We start from the raw sequence: 13,034 nt of genomic DNA, 5'->3' as shown, positions 1-13,034 counted from the left end.
TACGATTCCCAGTTCACTGAAAGTGAAATTGGGGCTGCTCTAATGGCTTTTGTCAGCTGAATCACTATTGTAAGTGCCATTCAATTAGGTTGTAACTTTATATTTGCTTTCCTGGGACAGCCTCAGACAAAAGAAGGACTCCAATACAAAGAAAATGGGATGGCGGGGTCATAGAGGTTATTGCCAGTGAGTTGGGACCAACGTTCCACATTGTCAGATGGTCATTTTTTACTAAGTTCCACCTATGTTTTTAAAAAATTTATTTGCCAATAATGGAAGCTGAGACCTTTAAGACAGTAGCTATGTGGATGTTGAAGAGCAAAGCGCAAAAATTCAAATGACGATATTGTTCTTCAGAAGTTTCCTTAAAAGCTTCACATATTCACAGAGTGTTAACTGCATGTTCACTCATTTCACTCAGTCTCTTGTGTAGTCTCTTCCATTAGGCGTTAAAGCCCTCATTAACAACTCCGGTGAGAACTCAACTTGAAATAGAAAGCCGAGTTGATTTTGTCAATACGGATTTCATTTATTCAAAAGGCCGTAGTGACATTTGGGCAGTTTTATCCCATTTTAAAATATATTTAAAAACCTTAGTTGATTTCAGAGTATTTATATTTCCTTGCAATCCCTTTTTTGAATCGTATCTTGTGCACAGTCTCACAGTCTTAGTGGTATAGATGTCTCCTCCCTATTCCCCAAAGAACATACTCACCCACTCACCCCATTGCTGCTTCAGAGCTTTCTGTTGTATCTCTGTTTTGGAATTCAGTTATTTCTGAGTCCCAGACATTCTCCCTTTCAACCCTCAAACAGCTCCCCAAGCCCTTCTCCTCTATAATCCTTTACTCATCCCAAAGGAATTGAGCAGTCTTCCAAATCAGTTTGGATACAATACTCCAACTCAAGCTTTTCTCTCCAAAAAGGAAAATAAAAGTATTTTCCCCATTAGTTGAATGTATTCTGAGCAGTTCACTGAAATATCCACTTATTCAATTTATTAAGAGCTTGGAGGACATTTTATATGCAAGAGAAGCACTGAGACCTAATGGAAAGAGCACAGGCCTGGGAGTCAGAAGACCTGAGTTCTAATCCTGACTCTACCACTTACCTACTCTGTGACCTTGGGTGAGTCACTTAACTTCTCTGTGCCTCAGTTACCTCATCTGTAAAATGGGGATGAAGACTGTGAGCCCTATGTGGGACAACCTGATTACTTTGTATCTACCTCAGCACTTAGAACAGTGCTTGGCACATAGTAAGCGCTTAACAAATACCAACATTATTATTATGTGTTTTCAATAAGGTTTTGATCATTGGGAGAGTAATAGTCTGTCTCATACAAAGAGGGAGAACATTCTGGGTCAGAGGCAGGATGTGGGTGAGAGGTCGGTGGCAAGATAGGTGAGATAGGGATAGATAGTTTTGGGGGTTTTTTTATGGTATTTGTTAAGTGCTTACTCTGTGCCAGGTACTGTACTAAGCACTGAGGTGGATACAAGCAAATTGGTTTGGACACAGTCCCTGTCCCGCATAGGACTCACAGTCTTATTCCCCATTTTACAGACGAGATAACAGGCATAGAGAAATGAAGTGACTTGCCTAAGATCACACAGCAGACAAGTAGCAGAGCCAGGATTAGAACCTCTGATCTTCTGATTCTCAGGCCCGTGCTCTATCCACTACACCATGCTGCTTCTCTAGTGGCATTAGAGGAGCGAAGTGTGTGGGCTGGGTTATAGTAGGAGAGCCACAAGGTAAGGTAGGAACGGAGAGAAGGGATGGAGACAGACACATCAGGTGTAATGAAACATTAAAAACACAACACAAACCAATAGACAAAATGGGCCCCTCATCTCACTAGAGATGGAGGAGTCCAAGAGCAAGCCAGGAGCAGGATTTTAACAGAGGCAGGAGGGGAGGGCAGCAGTTACCATTCTCAGCCGTGATGGAACAGCCAGAGTGTGCAGGAACACCTTCTATCCCCAGCCCAGAATTCACAGAAAATGTCAGGAATGCAGACCCTTAGTGGTGGGAAGAAAGGCAGCAGTTATGTGGTAGATTTTTGTTTGTTTTAAAATGGTACTTGTTAAATGCTTACTTAATTAGGTCAGACACTGTTCCTGCCCCACATGGATCTCGCACTCTAAGTGTTGTCTCAGCAGTGATGGAAGACTCCTACTATGATCAATAATAATAATAATAAAGTTGGTATTTGTTAAGCATTTACTATTGCCACGCACTGTTCTAAGCGCTGGGGTAGATACAGGGTAATCAGGTTGTCCCACGTGAGGCTCATAGTCTTAATCCCCATTTTACAGATGAGGGAACTGAGGCACAGAGAAGTGAAGTGACTTGCCCACAGTCACACAGCTGACAGTGGCAGAGCCAGGATTACTACTACACAGGGGTTAAACACCCATTATGACAAAGAAGGCTCGCAAGAGGAAAGGAAGTTTCCATCAAGTAGTAGCTCAGTTAGGACAAGGATAAACTCTACCAAGGATCACGTTTGTGTTCTAACCTTAAAAATTGAGCCAAAGTCCAGGGGATTGACTCAGCAATCTACCACCTGCTAGAAACACTGCTGCCAACACAGAGCCCCAGAAATTTTAATGAAAGGACCAACTTCCCCTCATGGAGCTGCAGTTTGGAGGAACTATTTGACTAGAATCCCTCACCATTATCCCATATTTGCTTTGTATATGAAAAATGTGTGTGGGGTTGGGGGCGGGGGGAAGAGAGGGAGAGATACTCTTATGGAAACCAATAGAATTTTTCTGCTGCATACATTCCTAAAAAATAAATCCCATAACAATATCTGGTTAGGTCAGTTAGTCACCACACACTTGCGTATGTGTTATGAATGTATTTATAAGTTTACACACTTAGACAACACACACTTAAATACTCCATTCATTTTCCCCACACCCTTTATACTAACACCACTATCACTTGTATCCTCCTTCCACACACAGAAAACTTAGATCTCTGTTCTACCCCCATTCAATTGTATGAATTGAACATTTTGCACACCTAAGCGAAATATTTACAGACTCAAAATATGTCTTTTGGGACTCAATCAACTTGAATAGGACTTTCCCTTTTTTATTGCACACTGAACTTTTAACAGTACAGATACAAAGACTGTTTCTAGTAAAATAAATCTTCTGAGGGCCTTGATTTCTCAAGACAATATTCCTTAAGTGTGTGTTTCCTCAGTCCTGCAAGGACTCAGTCTCTTTTATAGACTTACAGTGAACTAATTTCTTGTGAAAAGGTGCATCTCCTATATACCTAGAGTTAGGTCCATCCCACACAAACCTCCTGTTATCACCTTTTTATTATTGTAATTTATTGGTTTCAGGATTCCTATGTTGTAAAGCCAAGTTCATTTAAAAATAAATCTCTGCTCCAGGGAAAAACAGACCTCATGTCATTTCAGGATTTCATTTCCTTCACCTTGGTTTAAATCTCATTTACATATTTGGGAGGCCAGGGATTGAAGGTTGAGTGTTGAACACATTTGATTCATAAAGCCTAGTTCAGTAAGCTAGCCAAGCCCCAAATCTCCCTTCCTCTCTCCCTTGTCTTCCGATCATTCTCCGAATTAGGGCAGGGGATTCTTAGATTGGATTTATTCAAACTGACTCGTTTTTTCCTGTGTAGATGTAGCCAGGTTTCTTTGCTAAAAAGCAGAATGTGGAAAGAGTACTTCCTAGTCAAATACAAGCCACACCATTTTACGAACTCAAAAGTATTTAACTCAGAGAATCTTAGGCCAACATTTCTCTTAAAAACCATTAACTAGGATATGAAGCCAGGAGTCAGACCTAAAAATATGACATTTTGATTTATTATTTCCTTTAAGAACCAAGACTATCCTACTTTGCCTATTAGCAGCCAATTAAGATCAGAAGCCTCTATAAATGTATTCCATTCAGAGTCTATATTTTCTGGGAACACTATTTCTTTTGAATGCTTCCTATGAGCTTGGAAAAACAACTGGATTGCAAAAGGGTACAGTAATACCCATGTCAAATGCAAGACAATAAATCCTGATGGAAATCAGATCTTGAAGAAAGTACCATATAATTTTATTAAAGACTCTCATTCCTGCATCTCAAAAGTTGAAAAGTATTTTTATCAGATATATTTCAAAGATAAGAAGAATGCCCGGAGATAAAAGATTATGTTGACATTTAAAAGGATGAGAGGTATTTAGTATATTATTTAAAAAAACAGGAAATAACTCATTTTCCCCTCAGACTTGAACATTATTGTCCAGTCTTTATTCCAGGGCATGCCAACTCACTTTTCTCACATTGCTTTTTCTAGTGAAAAAAGACCAGTGTAATCACTATGTAGTAAGATCTCAAATAGAAACATCAGCACTTTAGCAAGGGGTGCTCTTAAAAAAAATAATACTAATCAGAGAAGTTTATTCATTCAATTGTATTTACTGAGGATTTGCTATGTGCCGAGCACTGTTCTAAGCACCTGGGAGAGTATAAAACAACAATAGACACATTCCCTGTCCATAATGAGCTTACAGTCTAGATGGCAGGAGACAGACATTAATACAAATTAATTACAGATATGTGCATTAAGTGCTGACCCCTCTCAGGATCGCACCTGGAGAGTTTCCAGTACTCTACCAGTCTTGGCTATGGAAGAGAGAGTCAAGCAGAGGCCTATCCATTCTATTCCTCACTTGGGCAGTGGTCAGTGAAAGGAAGGCAATCTGCTAGAAGTCAAAACTCACCTGTGCTGGGCAGCTGAGGCATGGGAGAGAATTGAGGCAGAGATTCAAGTTTGCTGCCAGATATGAAGCAATTCTTCTTGCAAATTTTTACCAAGAAAACTCTATGGATATACTACCAAAATGATTGCAGATGGAGGTGGGGCATTTGGGGCAAGATGTGTCCATGGAGTCTCTATGGGTCAGAAATGACTCGACAGCATAAAACAAGACATAAGTGCTGTGGGGTGCAGGGGAGAACAAATGGAGCAAGTCTGGGTGACACAGAAGGGAGTGGGAGGAGAGAAAGAGGGGGCTTAGTCAGGGAAGGGCTCTTGGAGGTAATATGCCTTCAAAAAGGCCTTAAAGGAGGGTGAGTGATTATCTGTCGGATTTGAGGAGGAAGGGTGTTCCCAACCAAAGGCAGGATGTGGGTGAGGGGTCAGTGGTAAGATTTATGAACTGAAGTTTAAGTTTCCTCATACTCTAAGACTGTATACTCACTGTGGGCAGGGAAAATGTCTACCAGTTCTGTTATGTAGTACTCTAAGCCTTTAGTACAGTGCATTGCACACATTAAGTGCTCAACAAACATAACTGATTGATCATACACTCCTAAAATACAGCATATCTAACAGTAAATAAGCCACACTGGTAGCTTGATCGAAGGAGGAGGTTGTTCGGATATAACTTTTACTTAAGCACAAATATACTGATCGACATACACACACACACCCCACAGGTGCTGTTTCTTTTTGGAGTCTTCCCACCTTGCTCCTTTAGAGAGCTATATCATTTACTCAAAGTCTTGGGAACCTGGAACCAGGTCAGCAATGGTCATAGCCAGAGAAGCAGGAGTCCCTTGGATTGAGGTCTCTCTTTTCCTCATGAGAGCCCTCAGTACCCTAGTGAACTGTCACCCAAGTTCCAATGATACAGAAGAATTGCTTACCTCAGGCTCCTGATAAGAAGCAAGGAAGTCTCCCTCCATGTATTCTTTCCTCTCTTTAAATCAGAGAGGCATTGTGTCTGCTACGGAGATAGTAGGAAGATGAGAGGACCTTAGAAAATTCTTCAAAATGGCAGGGACCATTGTTCCCACACTCAAGTCTTTAAGAATAATATGACTGCAGGCATTAAAACTAAGAAATAAGATGTTCACATCCCACACACCAGAAGGCAAGAGAGTGGAACCTCAAAAGAAAAAAAAAATAATAAAACACCATAGAATGAGTTTCCCACACTAAAACCTATGCCCTTTAATAACAAGACTGAAAGGGGTTGGAAGAGAGTCTCAATTTCCTCACCCAACCCTTCACCATGCCCAACACTTAATTCCTCAGTTTTGCTTTTTACCTCTGATTTTAAACCCAGTAAATTGAGCCATCCACAATCATCACATTCAAGAGACAAGAAACACCTGATCCCTTCCCAAAGTAAATAGGAGAGATAATTGATTACTTTTGTTCAGGTGACTGCCATGCTTTTAAATGTGGAAACCCATTAACCACCACTAAACTGTCTGGTCCTTGAAGGCAGGGATCACCTCTAGACTACAGTGTATTGTATTCTCTCAAGTACTTAGTACAGTTCTCTGCACAGAGTAAGTTGTCAATAAACACCACTAATTGATCACCAAAATAAAGACAATGATGTCATGTAAATTGTTACAAACCAGGAATTCAACAAGTGGGCACTGATTAATTAGACTGAATAAAGAAAACTTGCCAAAAGAAATGGGGTCACAGATACTTATCACAAAAATAACATCTTCCTCAAGATGAAAAATAATGCTAAGTTCATGGAGGGTATTTAAGCAATAACTTGATTAATGTAGATAGAAAACTGGATCCACAGAATCATACAGTAGGAGCTCATCTGGGCCAACTCCTGTTGTGTTTTGTTGTCTGTCTCCCTCTTCTAGACTGCGAGCCCATTGTTGGATAGGGTTTGTCTCTGTCTGTTGCTGAATTGTATTCCCAAGCACTTAGTACAGTGCTCTGCACACAGTAATTGCTCAATAAATACAATTGAATGAATGAATGCCTCCAAGTGATGCATACTTGAACCAACCAGTACAGATGGCTATGAAGTTTGTTTTTCAATCAGTCCATCAGTGGTATTTGAGAATTTACAACATGCAGATTACTGAACTAAGATTTTAGGACCATACAATACATAAGGGTTGGTAAACATGATCCCTGACCTCAAGCAATTTACAAACTAGATCTCCCCTGTTATCCTGCACAAGAGAATAACCTTTGCATCATTCATTCAATCGTATTTATTGAGCACTTATTGTGTGCAGAGCACTGTACTGAGCACATCAAAGCAGTTCATTGCTCTCTTCTCTTTTTCCATCTTCTTTCCTTCCTCCTCTCTTGGAGTCCTTCTGCAACATTATTACCTTTATCAGAATTGAGTTTATAGTGTACAGGTGTGTGCCAACTCCTTGGGAGCATAGAATAAAAGTAGGAGAAGCAGTCCATGTCCTTGAGCACTTTATAATCTAGTGGAGTGAAAGATTTTGCCTGAATTATCTGGGAGATGGCCTCAACCGACCTTTTCAATTTACCTATCTAGGGGTCTTTAGAGTTTGAGTAAAGCAATCAAACTTACTCCAGCATTTACAAATCTCTGATTTCTTCCCAATAAAATTCATTAAATCCATATCCAGGCATATTCCTGGTGCTAACCCAAATTTAGCAAAATAAGCGGTCTTCTCATGGGTGTCAAAATCTGAATTTTAATGATTCAGATTACACAAGAAGAAATAGAATTCTCGGGATCTAATGGAAGATTCAGGAAAAAGGATTCCAGTGCTTAAGTATGCAATTTTCAGAAGCTGGGCATAGCCTGGATATCCTTACAACAGGGACTGATGTCAGGATGGTCTTTGGACAGATGGTAAAGCCAAACCTTCTATATATTGGGCTAGGGATTGAGATGGAGACTCTGAGATAGGGCAGCACAGGGAAGTTAAGTGATTTGCCCAAGGTCACACAGGAGACAAGTGAAAGAGCGGGGATTAGAACCCAGGTCCTCCTGACTCTCTGTGCTCTAACCATTAGGTAATGCTGCTTTTCACTTATCTGCTGTGTGAACTTGAGCAAGACACTTAACTTTTCTGTGTCTCAGTTCCCTCATTGGCAAAGTGAGGATTCTTCCTCCCATTTAGACAGTAGTCCCAGGAGGGACTTGATTATCTTGTATCTACTCCGGCACTTAGCTCAGTGCTTGGCACATAGTAAATGCTTTAAAAATACCATTATTATTATTAGTCTTCATATACTGGAGGAACCTTCTGAGTCATTTTTAAAATATAAATTGTTTATTTGTATTAATGTCTGTCTCCCCCTCCAGAGTGTAAACTTGTGGTAGGTAGGAAACATACCTACTAACTCTGTGGTATTGTACTTTCCCAAATACTTAGTACAGTGCTCAGTATATAGTAACTGCCCAATAAATACCACTGATGGATTGAGTGATCTATTGCCTGTGTTAAATAATCTCTCACTGCATCACCCTTCCTGTCCAGAGTCTATTTTCCACTCTGTCAATCATTTTTCCCTTTTTGCCTTTCAGCAGGTATAACTGAGGGTCAATCTCACCTTGGCCAGAAACACCTAGAGGCCACCAATGTCTAAAATGAGACCGTATGTCAGAGCAGAGGCTAGGCTGAGGAAAAAATTACTTTAAACTTGGATTTTCACTAGAATTTGCACTTGCACTTATTCAGACCCACAGACCTTATGTACATATCCATAATTATTTATTTATATTAATGTCTGTCTCCCTCTTTAGACAGTAAGCTCATTGTAGGCAAGATTCATTTCTATCAACTCTGTTACACTGTACTGTCCCAAGTGCTTAGGACAGTACTCTGCACACAGTAAGCACTCAATAAATATGATTCAAACCCAAGTCCCTTCTGGGACCTAAGAAAGATGTTGAGGGAAAAGGGAAGGCAGACTGCATAAAGTTGACCACAAAACCAGTTTACTGTCTAGACAGAGAGACAGACATTAATATAAATAAATAGATTACAGATATGTTCATAAGAGCTGAGGGACTGGGATGGGAGATGAATAAAGGAGAAAGTCAAAGAGAGGCAGAAGAGAGTGGGAGAAGAGGAAAGGAGAGCTTAGTCAAGGAAGGCTGCTTGGAGGAGATGTGCCTTCAATAAGGCTTTGAAGTGGGGGAGAGTACACTGAACAGTGACCCTATAATGCATTTTAACTGTGTCATTAGACTTAGTTGTGCCAAGTCTAACGACTCAACATAATCTATGCTGTTTTTCTGTAGTTGTGCTTCCAAAAAAAAAAATTTTTTATGAAATCCATAAAAACAAAGAAAGCATGTACGATATAATGCTTGGTCTTAGTAACCAAAACAAATGACACCACAAAATCTTTAACTGTCAAATGTCAGTTGGTAGGGTCTCAGGGGTATCTGGCCTGACTTGTGAAAGAAACGGGTAGTTCTGCAGACGTTTATATCATTCACCGCAATCTTGGTAGAAGTCGTTAACCTTGTGACACAATCCAATGAAAAAGCTCAAGAACACCTTCAGTTATTTCAAGTATAAAGGCAGACACTTGCTGTTTCTATTTTGAGTCTTACCCCGCAATATGTGGATTCTGCAAAATCATTCCAGCAGCCAAGTAGCAGTCTTCTGGCATGCTTAAATCTGCAGGCCTGAGAGATTGCTATTTGATCCCTTCATGCCAAAACAATTAAAGGAGCAGAAGTTGGTTTTCCATCCTCAAATTTTCTCCCTTCTTTTTCATCATTTCACACAGCCTCCACATTTCTTGCTCTAGTTCACAGTATTTGGTATTTCATTTATCACTGTTAAAGGGGAAAAAATATGTCTAGTCTGGATTTCCACGAATGAGGGAAGTGTGAGGAAATCTTACACCAAAGGGAAAAAGAGTCTGATAATATGAGATGATGTATGGAAAATAAGCCATCTCTTTGAAGTGAATTAACTCTTCCTGGAATTCCAAATGTCTCTTGGTCTAATCTCTCAGCTCCCCACCCTATTTCCCCCTGTAATGACACTTCAGCACTCCTGCCTCTACTAAACACTAGATATTCACTTCCCCACCTCACTGCCCAGGAACACTTAATGTTCATATCAACAAAGCAACATAGTTTACTTCTCTCTCCTTGCAACTTATTTTAGAGACCATCTTCCTGGCTAAATTATAAGCTTTCTGAGGGCAGGGATCATGTCTACCAACTCTATTGTATTCTTCCAAGAGCTTAGGACGGTGTTGTGAATAGCGTAAACACTCAGTAATTATGATTGATTTGAATGATGATAGATTTTTGATAAATTACATCCTTTGTCTTTCTTCTGCTTTTCCAGGTTAAGCTTTCTAAGAGAAGTAGGAAATACGAAAAGAGAACATTTTCCACTCCATAAGAAGTGGAAAAGAAAAACAGAAAACAGAAATATCTATACTTGCATTTGTTCTATCTAAACATCCTGCAGCATAACGTCCCACTTTAACAATGATACGTCAAAAGTTGGTGCTCAATAAACACTGTTGAATGACTGAAGATAGATGAAATGATGAACACTCTATTGTTTTGTATTCTCCCAAGCAATTAGTACAGTATGTGCTCAATAAATATTATTGATTCATTGATTGAACTGAATGAACCAGTGGCCACCCACAGTGAGAAACACACTGACAGCCTAAAAATATACCCCAAGCTATATGATTTATAGAGTATCCCTACAAACACATATCACATTTCCAATAAGGTATTTAGGTTTTTAAAAAACCCTTATTTTTATTATTTATCCTATTCACTAATATACGCACTGGGGAAATATGAGGAAAAGGAAAGGAATTTTTGGGTGGGTGAGAGGGAATATTTAATTAAAAGTGGCTACACAAAAACTGGATTCATAAAATTTAATTTTTAATTATTTTGTTTCAACTGAATATCCTCAGAACTTGACATCTTCCATAATAATGTCAATGATGGATGAGGAAGAAGAGGATATGACTCTAGAGAAGAACTCTAATTGGATGCTTGATCTTAGTCTTTCCTTTAAATGAATATATCAATAAGTAACAAAGAAATAGCAAATTTTTCTTCAAAGGAAGCAAGCTTTGGGTCAAAATACTTGACCTCTGGCAAATCGTTCAAGCATCTGGTATCTCCATTTTCCCTTAATAGTATAACCCTAATGATTGTTACCCTGAGGAGAGGATTGAGGAGAATTATCTTAACGGGGCCACTGTTTGCTGTCAGACATCTTTGCACCTCATTTCAGGAAGTATCCTTGAATAAAATGTCTCTCTTCCTTTCCTCAGAACCCTCTGGGCAGTAACATTAATGCTTCTCCAGGTGCGGAGAAAGCATCTATCCACAGTGTAGTGTGCTTGGGAATGAGACGTGCATAAATGCATGCATGCTTAATTTCTACACACATCATGCTTAATCTCTGCATTTGCCTATGCATATGTCAATTCACACCTGCTCAGGTGTGTATGAATAGGCATGCCTTTTGGGGGGAATTAATGTGTATGCTGGTGTGCCTCAGCATTAAGTGACAAATAGTCACACAGACAAATTTTAGTATAAACCATTGTACAATGGCTTAGTTACTGGACCAAATTTAAAATAAAGTCAATTTTGCCCCTGAATGATGATCAGAAAAAACGTGATATGAGCTTGTCAATGAAATTCATTTTTGTCGGCAAATTCTGTCATGTTTTTTGTTTTATTATTTGTCTTTCATATTAATTGGGCCTAATAACATATGCTTTGCATTATTAGTATGGAACTGATCAAAACCATTCTGTATATACCAAGAGAGGAAAGTCGAGGCAGCATGTCGACTGTTTAAAGGTGTAATATCTGCAACGGGAGCCAAGCTGCTATAAGGTTCGCCCTTGTAGAGGGCCAAGTTAAATAAGACCCAATTGGAACTAACTTAACTTTCAAGGCTTCTCAAGTGTGGGTTTATGAGCACCCATAGAGGTAGGTTAGGCTGAGTTCTGTCTTGTTTAATTTGGCCATTTCAATGGCTGACGCTTTTCTAACTTGGCTCTAGTTTTAGATATCACACCTCTAGATGCCTTAATTTTACTTCTAACTTGGCTTTTTGGTGTGCATGTTAAATGTTTTTGATTATGTATCACCCTAAAGAATTTGGAAGTCATTTTTTGCTCAGCTCTCTGGTCTGATCAAGTTCAGGTGTGTTATGAGGGTTTCCACTATTAAATACCTTAACCCCTCTTCCCTTTCCCCACCTTTCTTCCCCTGCCCTGCTAGGAGGCCTCATTTCATATCTCATCCTCTGATAGACAGGGCCAATTGCTCTGCAATTAGCCAGTACAAGAAGCTCAACTAACTGACATAATTAGAATAAAACTACAAGACCCACAAGGAGTTTACAGTCTATGGAGGGAGACAGACCTTAAAATAGATGAGGGATAGGGGGAAATGGTAGTGAATAACATTGGTGTGAGTATCAAAGTGCTTAAGGGGTAGAATGTGTCCTGAGAAGTGTATGTATGTTTGCACGTATATATTATGCACCGTGTATATCACTGACTTCTGTGCGATCTCAAGGATGACTTGTCAGGAAGATTAAGAATTGATTCATGTAACAATCTAGGAAAAAAATTTCTGCATTTTGAAATCAATAACAGTATTTCATTGATTAATACTTCTGGGTCTAATGCCAAGGATAGGGAAATTCCATTCCTTGAGAGAGAAACTGAGTCCAAATTCAGAGTCAGATCCAAGTGTCATTTCTGAGCATGACAAGAGAACTTGTAAAAGTTTCAAATCAAACACTAAACTCAGTTACTGGATCTTTCCCTTTCCTGAAGTTGAGCTGAAATCTTGAGGCCAATCCTTCACCTTTCCTCCATGCTCATTAGCATCCAAGTTTCAAACTACATCTTCCCACCCATGCTGTGTACTTAGAAAGAAAAGCAAATTGTAAATTCAGCAGCTTGTTACAGGCTCTTCCTGTCAACAATTATATCTGGTTATTCTCATTCTTATGACTAGACCTAGTAGCCATATCACAGCCAAAAATAATTTTCCCACATTTTTCAAAATATATTAAATCATTATAGGCGCTCCATTGCTTCTCTTTCTTCCCCTCGGGAATGTTGTTACAAGAGTCAGTGCTCAGGAGCTGAATGATCAGCTTTAGTCAGGGCTGCAATATTATGTTGAAGGTATGAATACAGGACAGAAGGTGTGATGATCTTTTTTTCCTTCTTGGAAAGCTTTCATCCAAAGATTTCAAAGC

The 13,034-nt window shown here is 39.4% G+C and overlaps 1 long non-coding RNA gene across 1 annotated transcript in view; it reads right to left on the bottom strand.

Annotated features, from left to right (window-relative positions):
* LOC114814544 overlaps positions 1-6,066 on the bottom strand; it is a 35,306-nt gene extending 29,240 nt beyond the window's left edge. The window contains exon 1 of the long non-coding RNA XR_005660499.1: positions 5,694-6,066. This is a non-coding gene — a long non-coding RNA (uncharacterized LOC114814544). The remainder of the gene's footprint in view (positions 1-5,693) is intronic.
* Between the last annotated feature and the right edge of the window lie 6,968 nt (positions 6,067-13,034).

This window comes from Ornithorhynchus anatinus, chromosome 10 (genome assembly GCF_004115215.2).
Source record: "Ornithorhynchus anatinus isolate Pmale09 chromosome 10, mOrnAna1.pri.v4, whole genome shotgun sequence".
Classification (NCBI taxonomy): domain Eukaryota; kingdom Metazoa; phylum Chordata; class Mammalia; order Monotremata; family Ornithorhynchidae; genus Ornithorhynchus; species Ornithorhynchus anatinus.
Note: the sequence above shows the minus strand (reverse complement) of the source record. Positions and strands in the feature narration are given on the sequence as shown.